Source organism: Oryctolagus cuniculus, chromosome X (assembly GCF_051225735.1).
Source record: "Oryctolagus cuniculus isolate XC-2025 breed Fujian yellow rabbit chromosome X, ASM5122573v1, whole genome shotgun sequence".
Taxonomy (NCBI): Eukaryota; Metazoa; Chordata; class Mammalia; order Lagomorpha; family Leporidae; genus Oryctolagus; species Oryctolagus cuniculus.
This window is the reverse complement of record NC_142888.1, coordinates 63,748,092-63,766,689: the sequence shown is the minus strand read 5'-3', so window position 1 is coordinate 63,766,689 and position 18,598 is coordinate 63,748,092.

Below are 18,598 nucleotides of genomic sequence, written 5' to 3'. Positions count from 1 at the left end.
TTGAGTTTTACCTGAGATTTCCTTGGCAGGGTAGACCAAATGATTTCCCAGGTCTTTAGGACCCGTGGCACTGGCGTTTTCTACCCCTGTTACATGATGTCAGTGCCAGTTGTAGCTTTAGATTGTTCATTATTATGTTGTTACATTTCTATGTGAAGTATGTGGACTACTCTGTGGCTGACTCAGCTGTTGTAAAAGACATTTTCATGTCACTTTGGGAATAAAATTATCAGCACTTCAGAGGAGTAATCTCAAACTTGATTATGATTTAGATTTTGATCGATGTGAAGTTTGAATAATTTTATTATAATAGGTTGTATATTCATAGGTAACCCTGTTCTTGACTTTAGTTTTCTCCAAGTTGTCTAGGAAGTGGTGCAAACAGGATTTTGCCCCTCTTAACAGGTTATAATTTCTATTGTAATTCATTGCTTGGACTCTCTTCCAGTGACAATTTAATATCTCAAAAAGTTGACTTCATACCAATTAGGTGGATCTGGAACATCTTCCCTGTAGACACAGGATTAAGAGTAATAAAGCTATGAGGAGGGTGATATGCCACAGAGGGCAAAACTGTGGCCTGGGATGCACAAATCCCTATCAGAGTTCTTGGTTCATGTGCCAGCTACCCTGTGCTTCTGCACCAGCTTTCCTGCTAAAGTGCCTGGGAGGTAGCAGGTGATGGCCCAAGTACTTGAGTTCCTGCGACCTACATAGGAGTCTGGGGTAGAATTTCTGGATCCTTGCTTTAACTTAAAATAACCCTAGCTGTTGTGGGTGTTTGCAGAGTGAAGCAGTGGATGTAAGGTTATCTTTCTCTGTCTCTCCATCTCTGTCTATCAGTGTCTCTCTCTCTCTCTCACTCTGCCTTTCAAATAAATAAATATATCTTTTAAAACAAAAAAAGGAGAAAATTAAGACTGTGAATTATGTTGCTTGATTTTTTTTAACTTTTATTTAATGAATATAAATTTCCAAAGTACAGTTTATGGATTACAATGGCTTCCCCGCCCATAACTTCCTTCCCACCCGCAACCCTCCCCTTTCCCGCTCCCTCTCCCCTTCCATTCACATCAAAATTCATTTTCAATTATCTATATACAGAAGATCAGTTTAGCATATATAAAGTAAAGATTTCAACAGTTTGCACCCACATAGAAACACAAAGTGAAAATTACTGTTGGAGTACAAGTTATAGCATTAAATCACAATGTATAGCACATTAAGGACAGAGATCCTACATGAGGAGTAAGTGCACAGTGACTCCTGTTGTTGACTTAACAAATTGACACTCTTGTTTATGGCATCAATAATCACCGTAGGCACTTGTCATAAGTTGCTAAGGCTATGGAAGCCTTTTGAGTTCACCGACTCCGACTCTGATCATATTTAGACAAGGTCGTAGTCACAGTGGAAGTTCTCTCCTCCCTTCAGAGAAAGGTACCTCCTTCTTTGATGACCTGTTCTTTCCACTGGGATCTCACTTGCAGAGATCTTTCATTTAGGTAATTTTTTTTTTCTTTTTTTGCCAGAGTGTCTTGGCTTTCCATGCCTGAAATACTCTCATGGGCATTTCAGCCGGATCCGCATGCCTTAAGGGCTGATTCTGAGGCCAGAGTGCTGTTTAGGACATCTGCCATTCTAGGAGTCTGCTGTGTATCCCACTTCCCATGTTGGATCATTCTCTCCCTTTTTTATTCTATCAGCTAATATTTGCAGACACTATTCTTGTTTATGTGATCCCTTTGGCTCTTAGTCCTATCATTCCGATCAATTGTGAACAGAAATTGATCACTTGGACTAGTGAGATGGCTTTGGTACATGCCACCTTGATGGGATTGAATTGGAATCCCCTGGTATGTTTCTAACTCTACCGTTTGGGGCAAGTCAGCTTGAGCATGTCCCGAATTGCACATCTCTTCCCTCTCTTATTCCCACTCTGATATTTAACAGCGATCACTTTTCAGTTAAGTTTCAGCACTTAAGAAGAATTGTGTATTGATTACAGTATTCAACCAAAAGTATTAAGTAGAATAAACGAAAAAATACTAAGAGGGATAACATATTAAGTTGTTCATCAGCAGTCAGGGCAAGGGCTGATCAAATCACCATTTCTCATAATGTTCATTTCACTTTAACAGGTTTCCTTTTTGGTTCTCAGTTAGTTGTCACCGATCAGGGAGAACATATGATATTTGTCCCTTTGGGATTGGCCTATTTCACTCAGCATAATGTTTTCCAAGTTCCTAACAGGGATCACTTTTCAGTTAAAGTTTAAACACCTAAGAATAATTGTGTGTTAATTACAGAGTTCAACCAATGGTACTAGAACAAAAAATACTAAAATGTATAAAGTATTACGTTGTACATCAACAGTCAGGACAAGAGCTGATCAAGTCACTGTTTCTCATAGTGTCCATTTCACTTCAACAAGTTTCCCCTTTGGTGCTCAGTTAGTTGTCACCGATCAGGGAGAACATATGATATTTGTCCCTTTGGGACTGGCTTAATTCACTCAGCATGATGTTTTCCAGATTCCTCCATCTTGTTGCAAATGACCGGGTTTCATTGTTTTTGACTGCTGTATAGTATTCTATAGAGAACATGTCCCATAATTTCTTTATCCAGTCTACTCTTGATGGGCATTTGGGTTGGTTCCAGGTCTTAGCTATTGTGAATTGAGCTGCAATAAATATTAATGTGCAGACCGCTTTTTTGTTTGCCAATTTAATTTCCTTTGGGTAAATTCCAAGGAGTGGGATGGCTGGGTTGTATGGTAGGGTTATATTCAGGTTTCTGAGGAATCTCCAGACTGACTTCCATAGTGGCTTAACCAGTTTGCATTCCCACCAACAGTGGGTTAGTGTCCCTTTTTCCCCACATCCTCGCCAGCATCTATGGTTGGTAAATTTCTGAATGTGAGCCATTCTAACTGGGGTGAGGTGAAACCTCATTGTGGTTTTGATTTCCATTTCCCTGACAGCTACTGTTCTTGAACATTTTTTCATGTGTCTGTTGGCCATTTGGATTTCCTCTTTTGAAAAATGTCTGTTGAGGTCCTTGGCCCATCTCTTACATGGGTTGTTTGTTTTGTTTTTGTGGAGTTTCTTGATTTCTTTGTAGATTCTGGTTATCAACCCTTTATCAGTTGCATAGTTTGCAAATATATATTTCCCATTCTGTCGGTTGCCTCTTCAATTTCCTGACTGTTTCTTTTGCAGTACAGAAACTTCTCAATTTGATGCAATCCCAAATGTTAATTTTGGCTTTGACTGCCTGTGCTTATGGGGTGTTTTCCAAGAAGTCTTTAACAGTACCTATATCTTGCAGGGTTTCTCCAATGCTCTCTAATAATTTGATGGTGTCGGGTCGTAGATTTAAGTCTCTAATCCATGTTGAGTGAATTTTTATGTAAGGTGAAAGGTAGGGGTCTTGCCTCATGGTTCTGCACGTGGAAATCCAATTGTCCCAGCACCATTTATTGAATAGACTGTCCTTACTCCAGTGATTGGTTTTGGATCCTTGATCAAATATAAGTTGGCTGTTGATGTTTGGATTGATTTCTGGTGTTTCTATTGTGTTCCATTGGTCTATCCATCTGTTTCTGTACCAGTACCGTGCTGTTTTGATAACAACTGCCCTGTAGTATGTCCTGAAATCTGGCATTGTGATGCCTCCAGCTTTGTTTTTGTTGCACAAGATTGCTTTAGCTATTCGAGGACTCCTGTGTCTCCATATGAATTTCAGCATCATTTTTTCCAGATCTGAGAAGAAGGTCTTCGGTATCTTGATTGGTATCACATTGAACCTATAAATTGCTTTTGGGAGAATGGACATTTTGATGATATTGATTCTTCCAATCTGTGACCATGGAAGATCTATCCATTTTTTGGTATCCTCTTCTATTTCTTTAAGGTTTTGTAATTTTCATCGTAGAGATCTTTAACGTCCTTGGTTAAGTTTATTCCAAGGTATTTGATTGTTTTTGTAGCTATTGTGAATGGGATTGATCTTAGAAGTTCTTCCTCAGCCATGGCATTGTCTGTGTATACAAAGGCTGTTGATTTTTGTGCCTTGATTTTATATCCTGCTACTTTGCCAAACTCTTCTATGATTTCCAATAGTCTCTTAGTTGAGTTCTTTGGGTCCCCTAAATAAAGAATCATATCATCTGCAAAGAGGGATAGTTTGAGTTCTTCCTTCCCAATTTGTATTCTTTAATTTATTTTTCTTGCCTAATAGCTCAGGCTAAAACTTCCAGAACCATATTAAATAGCATTTGTGAAAGTGGGCATCCCTGTCTGGTACCAGATCTCAGTGGAAATGCTTCCAACTTTTCCCCATTCAATAGGATGTTGGCCGTGGGTTTTTCATAAAATGCTTTGATTGTATTGAGGAATGTTCCTTCCATACCCAGTTTGCTTAGAGTTTTCATCATGAACGGGTGTTGTATTTTATCAAATGCTTTCTCGGCATCTACTGAGATAATCATATGGTTTTTCTTCTGCAGTCTGTTAATGGGGTGTATCACATTGATTGTTTTGTGCACATTGAACCATCCCAGCATACCAGGGATAAATCCCACTTGGTTTGGGTGGATGATCTTTCTGATTTGTTGTTGCATTCTATTGGGGAGAATTTTATTGAGGATTTTTGCATCTATGTTCATCAGAGATATTGGTCTGTAATTCTCTTTCAGTGCTGCATCTTTTTCTGGCTTAGGAATTAAGGTGATGCTGGCTTCATAGAAAGAATTTGGGAGGATTCCCTCTTCTTCAATTGTTTTGAATAGTTTGAGAAGAATTGGAGTTAGTTCTTCTTTAAATGTCTGGTAGAATTCAGCAGTGAATCCACCTGGTCCTGGGCTTTTCTTTGTTGGGAGGGCCTTTATTACTGTTTCAATTTCTGTCTCAGTTATGGGTATGTTTAGGTTTTCTATGTCTTCATGGTTCAATTTAGGTAGGTTGCATGTGTCTAGGAATCTATCCATTTCTGATATGTTTCACTGTTTGCTGGCATACAAGTCCTTGTAGTAATTTCTGATGATTCTTTATATTTCTGTGGTTTGTGTTGTTACGTTTGCTTTCTCATCTCTGATTTTATTGATTTGGGTCTTTTCTTTTTTTAGTTATTTGGGCCAATGGGGTGTCAATTTTGTTTATTTTGTCAAAAAACTAGCTCCTCGTTTGGCTGATTTTTGGTAATTTTTTTTTGATTCAATCCTGTTGATTTCTTCTCTGATTTTAATTATTTCTCTTCTCCTACTAGATTTGGGTCTGGTTTGCTGCAGATTTTCTAGATCCTTGAGATGCATTGAAAGCTCATCTCTTTGGTGCCTTTCCAATTTCTTGATGTAGGCACCTATTGATATAAACTTTCCTCTTAACACTGCTTTTGCTGTATCCCATAAGTTTTGGTATGTTGTGCTGTTATCCTCATTTACTTCCAGAAAATTTTTGATTTCTCTTTTAATTTCTTCTATGACCCATTGTTCATTCAGGAGCATGTTCAATCTCCATGTGTTTGTGTATGCTCTAGGGATTCCTGAGTTTCTAATTTCCAACTTCATTCCTTTATGGTCTGAGAAGCTGCATGGTATGATTCTAATTCTTTTGAATTTGCTGAGACTTGCTTTATGGCCTAGTATGTGGTCAATCCTAGAGAAGGTTCCATGTACTGCTGAGAAGAATGTAAATGCTTTCTGTGTAGCATGAGAAGTTCTGTAGATATCTGTTAGATCCATTTGGGCTATAGTGTCATTTAAATCTACTGTCTCCTTGTTGAACTTCTGTCCTGTCTATTTCTGAGAGTGGAGTATTGAAGTCCCCCAGTACTATTGTATTGGGGTCTAAGTCTCCCTTTAAGTCCCTTAACAAATCTTTTAAATAAACCAGTGCCCTGTAATTAGGTGCATATACATTGATAATCATAATATCTTCCTGTTGAATTGATTCCTTAATCATTATATAGTGCCCCTCTTTGTCTCTCTTAACAGTTTTTGTGGTAAAGTTTATGTTGTCCGATATTAAAATGGCTACACCCGCTCTTTTTTCATTTCTGTTGGCATGGTATATCTTTTTCCAGCCTTTCACTTTCAGTCTGTATGCATCTTTGTTGGAAAGATGTGTTTCTTGTAAGCAGCAAATAGGTGGGCTTTGTTCCTTAATCCAATTATCCAATTGTTGTCTTTAACTGGACAGTTCAGGCCGTTAACATTCAATGTGACTATTGATAAGTAGTAACTTTGACCTGCCATTTGCCAAAGATATTTTCTAATATGTGTTTTGAACTTCCTGTGATCTTTTGCTTGAGGTTTCCTTTGTTTACCTTCTTTCATTTTGATGACCGTGTTTTTGTGTTTCTGTGTGTAACACATCTTTAAGCATCTTTTGCAGGGCTGGACAAGTGGTGACAAATTATTTCAATTTCTGTTTGCTGTGAAAGGCCTTAATTTCACCTTCATTCACAAATGAGAGCTTTGCACGATATAATATTCTGGGCTGGCAGTTTTTCTGTCATAGTACCTGGACTTTATCTTGCCATTCCCTCCTAGCTTGTAGGGTTTCTGATGAGAAGTCCGCTGTGAGTCTAATTGGAGATCCTCTGAAAGTAATCTGACGTTTCTCTCTTGCACATTTTAGGATCTTTTCTTTATGTTTCACTGCGGTGAGTTTAATTACAATGTGTCGTGGTGAGGATCTCTGTTGGTCGTGTTTATTAGGGGTTCTATGAGCTTCCTGTACTAGGATGTCTCTGTCCTTCTCCAAACCTGGGAAATTTTCTGCTAATATCTCACTAAAAAGGCCTTCTAATCCTTTCTCACTCCCCATGCCTTCAGGAACTCCTAGAACACAAATGTTGGGTTTTTTAATAGTATCCTGTAGATTCCCGACAATATTTTATAGATTTCTAATTTCCCCTTCTTTTCTTTGGTTTGACTGTATATTTTCCTATTCTCTGTCTCCTAAGTTCAATATTCTCTCTTCTGCTTCACCAATCTGTTTTTAAGGCTCTCTAATGTGTTTGTCATTTGATCTATTGAATTCTTCATTTCATTATGATTTCTCATCACTATCACAGTTTCCTGTTCTACTAGTTGTTTCATTTCATTTTGATTTCTCCTTAATATTTCATTTTCACGAGAGAGATTTTCTATTTGTCCATTAAGGATTTCTGTAGTCAAGAATTTGTTTTTGAGAACTTCTTAATGTTCTTATCAATTTTTTGAGATTCGCTTCTTGCATTTCTTCTATCTCATCATCTTCATAATCTTGAATTGGGGTGTATTTTTCATTTGGGGGCATCATAGTGTCTTCCTTGTTCTTGTTACCTCGGTTTCTGCACTTGTTGTTTGGCATATTTGGCTCGTCTTCTGCTGCTCGGCTCCCGTGGTTCGGCTTCCACGTGGTGGGCGAACCACGGGACCCGAGCAGCAGAAGACGAGCCGCAGAAGACGAGCCACAGAGTCTGCCAGCGCTGGAAAGGGAGGTGAGACAAAAACCCCAGTAACCCAAGACAGTGGCGGGGAAAGGCAGAAAGAGCCTAGAGGGAACGAGGCCTGAAACCCCACTGGGGAAAGTTCCCCAGGCTGACTGGAGGAGAGAAAAAAATGAACAAATAATGGGAATTGGCACTGACATTAGCTTCTCTCTCCACTCACCTTACAAAGCCAAGCAAGACAAAGAGCAGGCGCCATTTTACATATGCAATGCGGCCCCCGCCATTAGCCAAGCAGAAAAACCTGACTCTGGTGGAGAGAAATAACATGAGGTTAAGACCTACTGAAAGTGTGGAGCAAAAGAACTGAGACTGTGAAAATCTGAGGCGGGGCGAGAGAACTCACCGAGTACACAAACTTGGTAACCTTGGCAACCTGGTAGGAGACTGTGGAGAAATTTGAGACCACACTGAGGGCTGCATAAACTCTTTGTGTGGTCCCAGGGGTAAGCAGACAAATACCCACAGGGGCCAGATTTCATATATCAACTACCCTCAATTCCAACTTGTAATAATTCTCACTAGTGTTAAAAGGATTGCCCAAATGCTTGCTTGCTTTATTTTAAAATATACGTTAAAGTATATTTATGCTTTATTTAGTATTTTTTTGTTTTGTTCTAGTATTATTGGTTGAACTCTATAATTAACACACAATTATTCTTAGGTGTTTAAATTTTAACTGAAAAGTGATCCCTGTTAAATATAAGAGTGGCAATAAGAGAGGGAGGAGATGTACAATTTGGGACATGCTCAATCAGACTTGCCTCAAATGGTGGCGTTAGAAATGTGCCAGGGGATTCCAATACAATCCCATCAAGGTGGCATGTACCAATGCCATCTCACTAGTCCAAGTGATCAATTTCAGTTCACAATTGATCACACTGATAGGTCTAAGAGTCAAAGGGATCACACAAACAAGACTAGTGTCTGCTAATACTACTTGATAGAATCAAAAAGGCAGAGAACGATCCAACATAGGAAGCGGGATACACAGCAGACTGCTAGAATGGCAGATGTCCTAAATAGCACTCTGGCCTCAGAATCAGCCCTTAAGGAATGTGGATCCGGCTGAAGAGCCCATGAGAATATTTTAGGCATGTAAAACCAAGACACTCTGAAAAAAAAAAAAAAAAGAAGACCTAAATGAAAGATCTCTGCATCTCTGCAAGTAAGATCCCAGTGGAAATAATGGGCCATCAAAGAAGGAGGTACCTTTCTCTGAAGGAAGGAGAGAACTTCCACTTTGACTATGACCCTGTCGGAATAAGATCAAAGTCAGCGAACTCAAAAGGCTTCCATAGCCTTGGCACCTCATGACTAGAGCCTAGGGAGATTACTGACGCCATAAACAAGAGTGTCAAATTGTTAAGTCAACAACAGGAGTCACTGTGTACTTACTTCTCATGTGTGATCTGTCCTTAATGTGTTGTCCAATGTGAAGTAATGCTATAACTAGTACTGAAACAGTATTTTACACTTTGTGTTTCTGTGTGGGTGCAAACTGATGAAATCTTTACTTAATATATACTGAATTGATCTTCTGTATATAAAGATAATTGAAAATGAATCTTGATGTGAATGGAATGGGAGAGGGAGTGGGAGATGGGAGGGGTGTGAGTGGGAGGGAAATTGTGAGGGGGTGGGGAAAGCCATTGTAATCCATAAACTGTACTTTGGAAATTTATATTTACTAAATAAAAAATATAATAATCTTCAAAAAAAGATTAGTAATGTGAGAGGGAGGTGGAAGAAGGGTTGTAGTGTGGGCAGGTGGGAGGGGAGGTTGGGAAGTATCACTCTGTTCCTAAAAAACAAAAAGAAGTATATTTATGCAATAAAATGGCCTCTTGAGATAATTCTTCTTGAGTGATTCAGGTCCCACAGTGACACATACTACAGAAGAATTCATATTTTGACAGTTGACAAACCAAATTTTTTTTGCTCTGGACATTTTGAAAATATGAAGGGAACATACACTGACATATGTTTGAAAAACATAACGTAGGCTGGCGCCATGGCTCACTTGGTTAATCCTCTGCCTGCGGCGACAGCATCCCATGTGGGCGCCGAGTTCTAGTTTCTGTTGCTCCTCTTCCAGTCCAGCTCTCTGCTGTGGCCCAGGAAAGCAGTGGAGGATGGCCCAAGTGCTTGGGCCCTGCACCTGCATGGGAGACCAGGAAGAAGTACTTGGCTCCTGGCTTCAGATTGGCACAGTGCCAGTCGTAGCAGCCATTTGGGGGTTGAATCAATGGAAGGAAGACCTTTCTCTCTGTCTCTCTCTCTCACTGTCTATAACTCTACCTGTCAAATAAAAAAAAAAAGAAAAACATAACCTAAGTATATCATGGGCACAAAAACGTTATAAACATCCCAAGGTACTTAATAGTCTGGGAAAAATTTTTATTTTACTTTTTATAAAAACTCGTAATACTTGATAATCAATTGTAACTACTCCAGGTGCATTTAATTGAATTTTAAAAACACTCCTGTGAAGAATTGTATTTAATCATCAACATGGATGTCTATGCAGCAAAATTATTTGTTCTTCAAGAAATTTATTGAAATTTCTTTGAATATATGTTTAATTATCATTTATACATCAACTAAGACTATGGAAACAACTTTATTCAAAAAAGCAAGTGTACTCTTATTGTTAACGGCTATTCTAAACTCTTTATAATGATGTATTTATTTTAAGGAATTTTTAAGAAAAATGCTATCCAGAATTAGAAAATCTGATATCCACAGCAGATTTAGCCTGAGGTGAAAATACGATATATGTGAAGTTTGTTTCTAGTGTCCATATGATTTCACAGTAAGCCATTGATCAAAATGAATGGTGGAAGGACTGCCAGAAGATCCTACTTCCAGGTCCCCAAGTCATCTCAAGTTTTTGCATTAGAAATTGTCTTTTATGGTTATTGTTATCTTAAGTCATATGCATTTTAATAGGAAAATGAATGTAAGTACATGGTGAAAATAAACAACAAGAACTCATACAATGGATGTGCCAGTGCTGTTACTCAGCAGGTTAAACTGAGCCTGCAGTGCTAACAGAGAATCACTGCTGCTCTGCTTCCAAACCAGCTTCCTGCTAATGAGCCTGGAAAAGCAGCAAATGCTTTTCCAAGTCCTTGGGCCCCTGTCACCCTTGTGGGAGACCCAGAGGGAGCTCCAGGCTCCTGAGTTCAGCCTGGCCCAACTTCAGCCACTGTGGCCATTTGGGTATTTGGGATGTGAAATAGTGGATGGACAGTCTCTCTCTCTGTCTTTCCCCCTCCCCCATCTATCCCTCACTAACTCTGCCTTTCAAATAAAATAAATAAAAAATCTTTTTTAAGAAAACATGACATGGCAATCAAATTTCCCTTATTATTGAGAATGATTCTTTAAAGATTTATTTATTTACTTATTTATTTGAAAGGCAGAGTCACATAGAGTCATAAAAAGAGGCAGAGAGAGAGAGGTCTTCCACCGGCTTGTTCATTCCCCAAATGGCTGCAACAGCTGGAGCTGCACCAATCTGAAGCCAGGAGTCAGGAGCTTCTTCCAGGTCTCCCATGTGGGTGCAGCAGCCCAAGGACTTGGGCCATCTTCTACTGCTTTCCCAGACCATAGCAGAGAGCTGGATGGGAAGTGGAGCATCTGGGACTTGAACCAGTACCCATATGGGATGCTGGCGCTGTAGGCAGCGACTTTACCTGCTATGCCACAGCACTGGTCCCTAGAGAATGATTTTTCTTTTAGATTCAATGAAAGGTCCTGAGGGAAGGCTACTTACAGAGATAGGAGTGAAGGATAATGCACTGTAGTAGGGAAGAGGGATGAGAAATGAGGACAGCTAGAAGAACAAAGCAAAGGAAGCCTGCTATGTCAGTTTCCCCTTGCTAGAGTAAAATACATGAAGCTGGCTACGTTATAAAGAAGAGAGGTATATTTATTTAACTTGCAGTGTTGGAGGCGAAAAGTTGAGACAGCATTGTTCTGGCTTTTGTGAAAGTTCCCTTTGCTGCACCAAGTAACAGCAGATGATATCATAGCAGGAGCATGTGTGCGAGGGAGATGATGACTTAGGAAGCCGGGATGTGATTCAGGGGCCACATTTACTCCGTGAGAACTCATCATGGTTTCATGAGAATGACATCAATTTCTTCGGGGGTGGGGAGAGGACTGCATTTAATGACCTGATGGTCTCCCACTGGGTACTACTTGTTTATTTTTTAAGATTTATTTATATGAAGGTAATTGAAAATGAAACGTGATGAAGGGCGGGATGGGAGAGGAAGTGGGTGAGGGGAGGGCCACGGGAGGGAGGGAGGTCGCGGGGGGGAGCCACAACAATACAAAAGTTGCATTTTATATTCTACTTAAAACTATTGGTTGAACTCTGTAATTAATACACAATTACTCTTAGGTGTTTAATCAATGCTATAACTAGTACTCAAATAGTATTTTACACTTTGTGTTTCTGTGTGGGAGCAAAATGTGGAAATCTTTACTTAACATACGCTAAATTGATCTTCTGTATATAAAGATAATTGAAAATTAATCGTGATGTGAAGGGGAAGGGGAGAGGGAGTGGGAGAGGGGAGCATTGTGGATGGGAGGGAAGACACGGTGCGGGGAGGAGGCTATTGTGGTCCATAAGCTGTACTTTGGAAATTTATGCTCATTAAAGAAATTAAAAAAAAGACTTTATGTAGCACTTTAGGAAGACTAAAATAAAAATGGTATTGAAATTAAGGAAAACAAAGATTTATTTATTTGAAAGTCAGAGTTATACAGAGAGAGGAGAGGCAGAGAGGTCTTCCATCTGTTGGTTTACTCCCCAAATGGCCACAAGGGCTGGAGCTGCCGGATCCTGGAGCTGTGCCATTCCAAAGCCAGGAGTCAGGAACTTCTTTTGGGTCTCCCACGCGGGTGCAGGGGTCCAAGGACTTGGATGGCCATCTTCTACAGCTATCCCAGGCCGTAGCAGAGATCTGGATCGGAAGTGGAGCAGCCTGGAATCGAACCGGTGCCCAGCACTGCTGGCAGTGGCTTTAGCTGCTATGCCACAGCGCTGGCCCACATATTTTTAAAATATTTATTTATCAGTTAAAATTTAAACACCTAAGAATAATTGTGTTAATTACAGAGTTCAACCAATGGTACTAGAACAAAAAAATACTAAAATGGATAAAGTATTACATTGTACATCAACCGTCAGGACAAGAGCTGATCAAGTCACTGTTTCTCATAATGTCCATTTCACTTCAACAGGTTTCCCCTTTGGTGCTCTGTTAGTTGTCGCCGATCAGGGAGAACATATGATATTTGTCCTTTTGGGACTGGCTTAATTCACTCAGCATGATGTTTTCCAAATTCCTCCATCTTGTTGCAAATGACCGGGTTTCATTGTTTTTGACTGCTGTATAGTATTCTATAGAGAACATGTCCCATAATTTCTTTATCCAGTCTACTGTTGATGGGCATTTGGGTTGGTTCCAGGTCTTAGCTATTGTGAATTGAGCTGCAATAAACACTAAGGTGCAGACAGCTTTTTTGTTTGCAATTTAATTTCCTTTGGGTAAATTCCAAGGAGTGGGATGGCTGGGTTATATGGTAGGGTTATATTCAGGTTTCTGAGGAATCTCCAGACTGACTTCCATAGTGGCTTAACCAGTTTGCATTCCCACCAACAGTGGGTTAGTGTGAGTGAAATAAGCCAATCCCAAAGGGACAAATACCACTTGTTCTCCTTGATAGGTAACAACTAACTGAGCACCAAAAAGGAAACCTGTTAAAGTGAAATGAACATTATGAGAAATGGTGATTTGATCAGCCCTCACCCTGACTGTTGATGAGCAACTTAATATGTTATCCCTCTTAGTATTTTTTTTTGTTTGTTCTACTTAATACTTTTGGTTGAATACTGTAATCAATATACAATTCTTCTTAAGTGCTGAAACTTAACTGAAAAGTGATCACTGCTAAATATAAGAGTGGGAATAAGAGAGGGAAGAGATGTGCAATTCGGGACATGCTCAAGCTGACTTGCCCCAAACGGTAGAGTTAGAAACATACCAGGGGATTCCAATCTAATCCCATCAAGGTGGCATGTACCAATGCCATCTCACTAGTCCCAGGGATCAATTTCTGTCCACAATTGATCATAATGATAGGACTAAGAACCAAAGGGATCACATAAACAAGAATAGTGTCTGCAAATACTAGCTGATAGAATAAAAAAGGGAGAGAATGATCCAACATGGGAAGTGAGATACATAGCAGACCCATAGAATGGCAGATGTCCTAAACAGCACTCTGGCCTCAGAATCAGCCCAGGCAGGCGGATCCGGCTGAAATGCCCATGAGAGTATTTCAGGCATGGAAAGCCAAGACACTCTGGGGGGAAAAAAAAAACCTAAATGAAAGAACTCCGGGAGTGAGATCCCAGTGGAAATAATGGGCCATCAAAGAAGGAGGTACCTTTCTCTGAAGGGAGGAGAGAACTTCCACTTTGACCATGGCCTTGTCTAAATATGATCAGAGTCGGTGAACTCAGGGGGCTTCCATAGCCTTGGAAACTCATGACTGGAGCATAGGGAGATTACTGATGCCATAGACAGGAGTGTCAATTGGTAAAGTCAACAACAGGAGTCACTGTGCACTTACTCCTCATGTAGGATCTTTGTCCTTAGTGTGCTGTGCATTGAGATTTAATGCTATAACTAGTACTCAAACAGTATTTTTCACTTTATGTTTCTGTGTGGGAGCAAACTGTTGAAATCTTTACTTAATGTATGCTAAACTGATCTTCTGTATATATAGAGAATCAAAAATGAATCTTGATGTGAATGGAAGGGGCGAGGGAGTGGGAAAGGGGAGGGTTGTGGGTGGGAGGGACGTTATGGGGGGGGGGAAGCCATTGTAATCCATAAGCTGTACTTTGGAAATTTATATTCATTAAATAAAAGTTTAAAAAAATAAAAAAAATATTTATTTATGTATTTTAAAGTCTGTGTAACAGAGAGTTGGGGAGAGACAGAGAGACAGAAATCCCCATCTACTGATTCATTCCCCAAATGGCCATAATGGCCAGGCCCTCTTCTGCACTAAAGCCAGGAACCTAAAACTACATCCAAGTCTCCTATTTGGATGACCAATGCCCAGATACTTTCACCATCCTCCATTGTTTTCCCAGGTGCATTAGTAGGGAGCTGGATTGGAAATTGAGAAATCAGACCCAAACCATTGCTGTGATATGGGATGTTGGTGTAGCAAACAACAGGCAACTTAGCCCACTGTGCCACAATGCTGATCCTGTTCCTACTTATTAAAGATCTTAGCATCTTTTTTTTTTAAAGATTTTATTTATTTGAAAGGAAGCACTTAACTCTTGTACTTGCACTACTTAGATTGCTAAAAACTGAGTCTCATCCTGTGATTGGTTGAATCACAACGCAAAATGGATTCTAAGATTTCAGAGTGTTTACTGTGAGGGCATTGGCTAGGAAGGAAAGGGATCCTGAGAACTGGAAGCCATATGGGAATATCCTGATGAAACTGGGTTCATTGCAGCATCAATTTTGATGAGTCTTCTTTACCAGTAGATCCATAGAAATTATAGAGTTGGTTCCTGTTTACTCATTCATTCAGATAGTCTTTGCGATTTCATTTATTTATTTATTTATTTATTAAAATCACTTATTTATTTATTTATTTATTTATTTGAAAGAGTATTTGGGAAGGGGGAGAAAGAATATGCTGGTTCACTTGACAAGTTGCCAAAATAGCCAAGGCTGTTGCAGGTCAAAGCCGGGAGCCAGAAACTCTCTCTAGGCCTCCCATGTGGTTGGCAGGGTCCCAAGCACTTGGGCCATCTTCTGTTGATTTCCCAGTCACATTAGCAGGGAGCTGGATCAGTGGAGCAGCTGGGACTCAAATTGGCACTCTGATATAGGAAGGAAGCATCGCAAGGAGCCTTGCCTCCACTGTCAAGGAACAATGCTTTTCTTGTTTGTTTTTGTTCTTTACATCTTTTTTTTTCTTCATATTAATCAGTGAACTCTTTACTTAGTGTAAGGTTAATCTGACGAGTACAAAAATTAACTGAAAATTATCTCAGTAAAAAATAAGAATGGGAAAGGAAGAGGGAGGATTAAGAAAGGCAGGAGTATGGGTAGGAGGGAGGTAGAGGGGGAAGTATCATCATATTCTCAAATATGTATATATTAAATGCACGAAGTTGTATTCTTTAAACAAAATAAAATTTAAAGAAAGGAATTAGCTAAGGCCACACCAAAAACAAAAACAAAAACCCCCAAAAAACCCATGCGGCAACAATGCTGGTTCCCACTGAGATGTTGAAATCATTTTAAAATAACTATTGATATGTTTGAGTTTAGTTTGCCACTTATTTTTTTCTTTGTGCTCCGCTTTTGTCTTTCATTCTTTTGGTTAATTTGAATACATTTTAACATTAATTTTTGTTTATCCATTATATTTCTGTCTATATATTATTGTTTAGATTTTAGTGGTTGTTTTAAGGGTTAAACTTGCTTAATTTTCATTTTAATTTAATTTGAATCAATAGTTTTATACTTTAGTTGGGCTATAGGATAAAGAGGTGTTTAAAATATTTTTATTAATTTATTTGAGAAAGATATGAGAGAGAGAGAGAGAGAGAGAGAGAGAGCAAGCTGGTTCATTCCCATAAAGGATGCAATGGCCAGGACAGAGCTAGGGCCAGAAGGCCATAACTCAGTAGAAGTCTCCCACGTCAGTTGCAGTAACCCAACTACTTGAGCCATCACATACTGCCTCCCTGTGTCTGCACTGGCAGAAAAATGGAATTGAAAGCTGGATCTGGGTGTCAAATCTGGGCATCTGATATGGGACATGGGCAGCTTAACTGGGATCTTAACTGCTAGAACAAACACCCACCCCCAAGTACTATGGATGTCTTAATATTATAGAGTTTCCTTTGCATTCTCCTCTTATGTTGTAGTTGCCTTATATGTTTTGCATGTCTTTAATATCCCATTAGACAATTTTCTAGATTTTTTTTTTTTCATTTTGAAAGTATGTTTTGGGGCCGGTGCCGTGGCTCACTTGGGTAATCCTCCACCTGCGGCCCTGGCATCTCATGTGGGCACTGAGTTCTAGTCCTGGTTGCTCCTCTTCAAGTCCAGCTTTCTGCTGTGGCTCGGGGAGGTCAGTGAAGGATGGCCCAAGTGCCTGGGCCCTGCACCTGCATGGGAGGCCAGGAAGAAGCACCTGGCTCCTGGCTTCAGATCGGCACAGCGCTGGCCATAGCGGCCATTTTGTGGGGGTGAATCAATGGAAGGAAGACCTTTCTCTCTATCTCTCTCACTGTCTAACTCTATCTGTCAAATAAAAAAAGCATGTTTTACATGAGTTAAGATAATGATAAAAATTGATTACCATTTATGTTGTTCTTCCTTCATTTCTGATATCCCATATTTCTAGTATCATTTTTTTCTGTTTGAATGGCTTCCTTTGCACCCAGTAGTAATTATTTTGGAGCATATTTGCTTTCATACATTCTATTAACTTTCTTTCATTTGAGATTATCTTTATCTCTCCTTTTATTTCTGAAGTTCATTTTCCTTGGATTTACAATTCTGAGTTGACAATTCATTTTTTCCTTTGGATTAAAAGTATTTTGCCTCTTCCTTATGACCTCTGATCTCTGGTAAATAATCATTCATTCATATTACCATTGCTTTATAAGTACTGGATCATTTTTTTCTCTAATTTTGTTCAATAATTTTTCTTTGTCTATTGTTTACAGCAATTTGACTATGTATCTGTGCATAGACTTTTTAAAAATGTTTCTTCATTTTTTTGAAAATTTGTTTATTTATTTGAAAGGCAGAGTTACAGAGAAGCAGAAGCAGAGAGAAAGAGGTCTTCCATCCATTGGTTAAATCCCCAAATGGCTGCAACTTCAGGAGCTAGACCTATCTAAAGCCAGGGGCCAGGAGCTTCTTCTGGGTCTCCCATGTGGGTGCAGAGGCCCAAGGACTTGGGTCATCTTCCACTGTTTTCCCAGGCCATAGCAGAGAGCTGGATTGGAAGTGGAGCAGCTGGGACTTGAACCACCGGTGCCCATATGGGATGCCAGCACTGCAGGTGACAGCTTTACCCGCTATGCCACAGCAACAGCTTGTGTGCATAGACTTTTTGTGGAAGAGGTTTAAAACTGTTTGGGATTTGTTTAACTTCTTTTGTCTGTAGATTCGTGTCTTTCATCAAACTTATATTGTCTTCAGCCATTATTTCATCAGATATCTTCTCAGCACTGTAATCTTTCTCACCACTTTCTGGATTTCCAGTAACATAACCATTAGCCCTTCTGTTTGTGTTTCACTGATCCTTGAGCCTCCTTTTTATTTGAATCATTTTTTCATTCTGTTGATGAGACTAGCTAAGCTTACTTACTCTTTACTCTGCCATGTGCAAATTCCATTCAGTGAATTTTTCCAGTGTTTTATATACTTTTAAATAGTTATTTATGTATTTAAAATGCAGGTTACAGAGATGGAGGAAGGGATCAAGGGAGGAGGGAGAGAGAGAGAGGGAGAGGGGGGAGGGAGGGAGAAAAAGAGAGAGAGAGAGAAAATCTTCCACCTGCTGATTGATTTTAGTTAATTAAATTAAATGTCCCCAAATGTCCACAGCAGCTGAACTGGGCTGGGATGAAGCTAGGAACTTAGAACTCCAACTGGGTATTCCATGTTAGTGGCAGAGGCCCACATACCTGGGGCATTCTCCGTTGCATTCCTTTATTGGGTTCATCAGTATAGGGAGCTGGATCAGATGTTGAGCAACTGGTACTGGAAGAAGTGCTGATATGAGATGCTGACATTGCAAGCGGTGGTTTAACTCTGTCTGTGCCATAACACTGGCCCCATCCACTTATATTTTTAATTAATATTTTCATTTAGTTCCAACCATTTTACTGCACATGGAAAATTGACTGGAACTGGAGGATGTCATGTTGAGTGAAATAAACCAAACACAGAAAGACAATAAGGTTTGTTCTCCTTTGTATGTTAGAGCTAAAATTAAAGAAAGTTAAAAGAAAGAAAGA